We start from the raw sequence: 6,539 nt of genomic DNA on the forward strand, positions 1-6,539 counted from the left end.
GAAAGAATGTAAATCATTACCAAAAGAAAGAAAAGTTTCAAGAAAAAGAAAAATCCATTCGATGACCGCAGTAAGATGTATAGCCCCAGCTAGGTGCTGCTTTATAGGATGCCTAAAGTTAGACTTGTGTTCATGGAAATGTATATATTAGCTGTGTTTGCTATGAAAATACTTAGATTAATTAAGGTCTTTAGTAATTCAATAAAATGTGGGGAGGTGGGAAACAGTGTAGAAAGTAAATATAGATACCAGAGACAGTGTGGGAGGAGAGTGGGAGACGGCAGAGGGTAAGAGATAGGGAATCAAAGATGGGGGGGAATAAACAAAACATACAGGAAACAAGAAATGGAAAATTACTTGTTGACAATAACATGTATGTTGATGTGCTTGATTGAGACAATATACAGTGTACTCTGGATGGAAAATCCCATTTTGTATGTTGTAATGATGTACAGTGAATGAACGTAAACAAATAAATTTAAATTAAAAAACTGAAGAAGATAAAAAAAAAGATTAAGAGGGTGAAAGGTTGGTCCAATTATGATGTCATTTAAGGTCATTAGGGTGGGACTCCACGACTGAGTTCTTGAGGGTGTATCAGGAGAGGGAATGAGGGTACATAGAGACTCATGGACAGCCACTCTGTTGTGCTCCTGCCCTCTATTTTTATAAAAAAAAAATATTGGTGTATATTCTTACTTTATTATTACTTTTTTCAACATTGTGATCATAATATGCATGCTTTTAATTTTTTTAGAAAAGAAGAGCTGTTGTGTTTTTTGGGTTTTGTTCAAGTTTATTAATTTATGTCTTCAGAGAGAGAGAGAGCATGTTAGACAAGGTCTTCACACCACAACCTGCTCCAGTCTCAGCTGGCCTAGATCACGGGCAGGCTTACATGGGCACCCAGCATGCACAGGGAGATCTCAAGATACAAACCCAGGACCTTTCCCAAGTGGTTCCACTTGCATTACTGCTGCGTCACCACCTGGCCCCAATCCGCATGCTGTTTCACAAACCCTGTAACATAAACCGTATGTCTATATCATACTATTAGGTTTTTTTGGTCATTTTGTTGGCTGTATACTATTCTATTGCATGCACTTAAAATATTTGACTTCATCCATGTTCAGTTGTTCCTTACATCGATTGCTTTCAATTTTTTTTTTTTTTGGAGAGGTTTTCGCTATAGGGCGTGTGCGCTCGCCAGACAGACAGACAGAGACATAGAGACAGAAAGCGAGAAATCACCCCCCCAGGGGGGATGGTCACGCCGCAATCCCTTCTCCTCCAGTCTCCTCCTGGGATCTTGGGCACGCACGCACACGTGCCCGGCATGAGTTTTAAGCCACCGGGTCCGGGACATGAACCGTGGTCGACAACGTGGGAATCCAGCGACATAGCCATTACGCTAACTGCTGGTTCCCGCTTTCAATTTTTTTTAAAGAGAAGTTTTTGCTATAGCTTGTGTGTGCTTGCCAGAAAAAGAGAAAAACAGAGAGACAGAAAGTGAGAAATCACCCCCCCGAGGGGATGGCCACACCACAATCCCTTCCCCTCCATTCTCCTCTCGGGATCTTGCATACACACACACGTGTCCAGTGTGAGTTTAAGCTGCCGGGTCCAGGACTCGAACCATGGTCAACTACAAGGGAGTCCAGTGACATAACAATTATGCCATCTGCTGGTCCTGAGTTATGCACATTCTTGAATTTTTTTTAGGATACAGTCCCATAAATAGAATAGTGGGATCAAAAATTATAAGCATATTTTAAAAATTCTGTTTCTGTTTGATTTCACTTTGTTCATGAGATGGAGCCTCTGTGAATACAACAGCGAGGGGAAAGGTCACCTTTTATAGAATCCTGTCATGCACAGGGGTCTCACAGCCTTTTCACAGCCCTCTAGCTTGTCAGGATCTTGCCCACATGCACTGGTATGTTTTCAGGTCAACTAGGGATTTGAACCGGTAGTCAGTCAAGTGGCTTCCAGCACTGCAATTCAGTACCCCACCTACTAGTCACCATGGCTGGGTCAACAACTCATTGCTTGGTTGCCCTTCACAAGGGTGGTACATTGAACTCTCCTGCTGCATTTGCATACATCTGTTTGTAATAAGCTTGACTTTGGATTGGACACCTCAAAACAAAAAGAGAAAACAAGGGCTGAGCAAGCCAAGGACCTGAAAAAAAGCAAAGTAAGAAAAAATGACAAGCAGGGACATTGCTGGGCAGCAAAGAAGGCCATTTGTTCACAAAAATACTCTTATTCTTTAAGAAAATGTTACCCCTCACCACACACTCCCTACCCCAGGATTCAGCTCCCTTAACCACTAGGGCCAGCTCATACTTAATACAGCTTTAAAAATGTCCCTCCAAGCTATCACAGAAGTGAGTGTCCTTTCAGTGGTGGTGGAGCATGGTGGAGCAAGGTGGAGACTCGGTGTGAGAGTCTCAAGACCCAGCACACCTGTAAACCCCATAAATACTTGTCACGTCAATTGCCCTCAATCTGGGGTCACTCTCATCCTTGGTTTCTTCATCTGAAAATTATGAAGAGTATGAGAACTCTAAGGGGATTCCTATGAGCATCAAACAAGGTCAAGCGTGCCAAGTACTTTGTAAGCAGTCGTGGAGGTAGCACTCACTGCTAAGCCAGGCATGTGAAGAGTAGTGTTGTTCCCTGGAAAAACCAGGATAGGGTGCGTCTGCAATATCCCCACAACACCTAAGGACGCAGGAGCTACCCGTTCGTGATTCCTTTTGACACTGAAGAGACTAAGAACTAGTTTCTGTAAGTCACAAGAGGAGAAAACAAAGACCTTTCCTATTTAAACTCCGGCCCACAAGGTTTTGCTCTAGACGTTGCCAACTCAAGGCTTTTCTTGGTCCTTCATATCATGGGGATTTAACTGCTCTACATTTGCAGGAAGCTTAATTGGCTCCGTTGCTAGAGGATCTGCTCCTGCCATTTTCCTTTGCATTCGTGGCAGGCCTCGGAGGAGAAGCTGGAAATAATAACGTCCCAAGGTGAAATAAGGTGACATGCTGGAAATTGCGTGGAAGCTATAAAATGCAATGCAAGGGCAAGGTCTGATTCCCACTCGTTGGTGAAACGAGGACTAGCTATTCAGGAGCGCCTGCGTAGCAGAGTCAGCAACCGGAATTCGGGGGCCAGGTAAGCATGGTGCTGAGTCTGGGCTTTGTTGCCTTCTCAGTATTGGGCACATTACAATAGCCCCCTTGTCCTCAGGTGACATGTTCAAGACCCCTAGAGGATGCCTAAAATCGTAGATCATGCCAAATCTTACATATATTACAACTTTTCCTATACATACATTCCTCTGATGAATTTATAAATTAGTCACAATAGGAAATGAACAACAATATATAATAACAGGCAAGAACAATGATAACAATCTACTGTAATTAAAGTTATATAGTATCACTCTCAGCGTACTGTATTCACCTTTTTTCAGACCAAAGTTGACCACAGGAACTGAAATCGCAGATAAAGGGGTACTGCTGTATTTAACCCAGAAAAGCCTCATTATTTCCTCTTCATAGCACTTTTTTTTTTTATTTATTTTTGCACGAGGATGCATGTGATCACCAGAGAGAGACACAGAGAAAGAGAAGTCAAGAAAGCACTCCCCATGGGGTAGGGTCATGCTGCAATTCCTTCTCCATCTCTCCCTGCTTTTGAGATTTTCCATACACATGCACATGTTCACAGTGTGATTTTCAAGCTGCTAGGTTTGGGATTTGAACTATGCCAATGTCCATGTCAGGTCCCGCCCCCTTAACCACTATGCCACCAGCTGGCCCTACAGCACTTTAAAAAAAATAAGTTTATTTGTTTTTTCAGAGAGAAAGAGAAAGCAAAAGAGGAGGCACCTCCAGGTTCAGCCAGTTAGGATCATGGGCACACATGTGTGCGACCAGTACGCACAGGGAGACCTTGGGACGCGAACCTGGGACCTCGTCATGTGGTGCCAGCTCCGTGGAGTGTGGTGTTACTGCTGTACCACCACAGCTGGTACATAGCCTCTTTCACTCCCTGAAACAGTCTTCACTCGCTCGTTGACGGCCTCCCCCCACTTGGATGCGAGCCCTCTGAGGGCAGGGAAAGCCTCTTGTTTTCTTATAGGTCTGAGACAAGAGTGTCTCCAAATTTACCTGAAATGGATGAGTGATGCTGGCATCCCCTTAGGACAGCCTTTCCAAGGACTCTGCTTTGTCCCTCCAACCACTTCAAGCATGGCTTGACATCGGGAATAAACTTGATGTCAGGGATGCAGTGGCAAGAGAAGGGAAAGGGAGGGGCCCCACCGGAAAAAAGAATTAAGCTATATGGGTCCAAGAACAATTTCTTTAGAAAACTTGACACATTTCTTTTTTCTTAAAAAATAAATAAAAGAAAAAAATTTTAATCGCCAGAAGGCATCTGTGTTTGCACAAGACTCGAGTGCACAGGAAAGAGGAAGAAAAAGCACCACAGTCTTTTCTACTTCTTCATTCCTTTAAGATTTGGAGCATGCACACACCAATCCCCAGAGTGATTTCCAAGCTCCCAGGTACTGGGATTTCAACTACAGCTGGCATGTGGGATCTGGCTGTCCACCCACAGGGCTTACCCACTCGCTACGAGGCCGGCCCTCCCACTCGCTGCAGGGATTGTGACTTTAGCATGTTTTGCATCCCTGCAGATAATACTCTCTTCTTAAAGGGATGTTCATTTTAGATTGTAAAATGCTTTTTGTTTTTTAGTACATATACTCCCTAAAACGCAAGTGAAAACACTTGGCTTAATGCCAAAAAAAGCTCCTTCAAGCTCAGTTCTGTATGTCCCCAATCAGGCCATGCCATTCTTCTCCCCACTTCCCACCTCAGGGCGTCCTGCCTTCCTCATGGCTTCCCAACTCCCAGCTAGTGCCCCCTCCCTCCCCACACCCCAGCAGGTGGGATAAAGCAGCCAACCTCTCCTCATGGAAATTCCAGCAACTTGGGTGTTGGGGGCAGAGGGGCTCGGCCCTGGTCCTTCTCTGCATCCACATTCCCAGCAATAGGTGTGGAGTGAATGATGAAGGAGGAGACACTGGCTTGAATGAATGAATCAATGAACAGATTAACGAGTCTCAACTATGGAGGAGGTACTGTCATCTGTTTCTCCATCATCTTCCAGAAATTCCGTGCAGCTGGAATGCTCATGCCCAGTCAAGGTGAGCAGACTCAGTGATTTGCGGAAGCACCAGTCCCATACTCAAACTATGTTTTGGAGCTACCAGGTGGCTGATGAAAGCTCAACTGTGGCTTCAAATAGGGTGGGTTCTTAAGTAACTTAAAGTTAAAAAAAAAAAAAAAGATGGGTGGGAGTGCATGAGTTTTAGCACAATTATCTTAACCTAGAGAGGGTCTTTTGGCACTGCGTTGTGGGGCATGGCGGAGCCACATCGGGGAGATATGTGTCATGGGTGTACAAGAGAACATAAGGGAGAGAGCTGCTCTATTGACCGCAAGGATCCGGACCTGCAGATTGAAGGTTCGAATGAAGGACTAGAGTTAAAATTATGTCTCTGCCCCTACATTTTTTCAATTAAAAAAAAAATAGGTCAATTGACTTAAAGATCTGGCAGATTCATAAGCCAACTTTATGAGGAGGGAGGGGGAGAACTTGCTCAGCAATGATTCTTGTAATTAATTGGCAAAGCTACACGCTTACCCAGTTGTAGTAGAATTACTGTGGGGGAGGGATGGGGCAGAAAACAGTTGTGCATGAGATCAGGGGGCTTAACCTCCTTTAGGGCAGTCCCCACGACCAGCGGTCCATCCCTCCCACCACCAAGTGTCTGGAGGAAATCACAGGAGTTATATGGCCACTTCCGATCAGATCATAATTGCTCCTATCTTACAGAGGAAAGGGTTATTCTGTGAAATAATAAATTAATGATGCCTAGTACAGAGCTAGGATGAATGCGAAGGCAGAAAGGGGCTGTAGAATAAGGGAGGGCAGAGATAAGAAAACCAGCCAGGGCAGAAATGTTCCCTGGTGTTCACGCTGTGAGATGCGCATTGACCCACCAGGTATGCAGCAGATAAGCCCAGATCAGATGAGACCTCTCCCAGGCCTGGTAGCCGGTGCCTGTAGACGAAAAGGTAGGTGGCAGGTGGGGAAAGCCCCTGGAAACCCAGCTCACAGAACCTGGCAACCCGTGGGTGTGAGGGTGATCAAAGGAACAGTCCCCAAATTGCACCTTCCTTCACAGTAGTTAGGAGAAGAAACATGTTGGGAGATTCAGGGACTCCGAATAAGGACTTCTGGCTGCCAGAGCCCAGTGCATTTCTGTTCTCGAAGTCACTCAGTGTATGGCACTTTGGTAGCAACTGAATCCAAAGGCCCCGCTGCACCTGTCCCCGTGTGTCTCTGTCTCTCCTCATTCAACTTCCTCAGCACAGCTAGCCCCCTCTTGTTCCAAAGATGCAGCAGGTACACCACCACCTCGGGACTCGGGCGGTGCTAGGCTGTTTCCTCTGCTGAAC

Source organism: Tupaia chinensis, unplaced genomic scaffold, assembly GCF_000334495.1.
Source record: "Tupaia chinensis unplaced genomic scaffold, TupChi_1.0 Scaffold138517_1, whole genome shotgun sequence".
NCBI classification, from domain to species: Eukaryota; Metazoa; Chordata; class Mammalia; order Scandentia; family Tupaiidae; genus Tupaia; species Tupaia belangeri.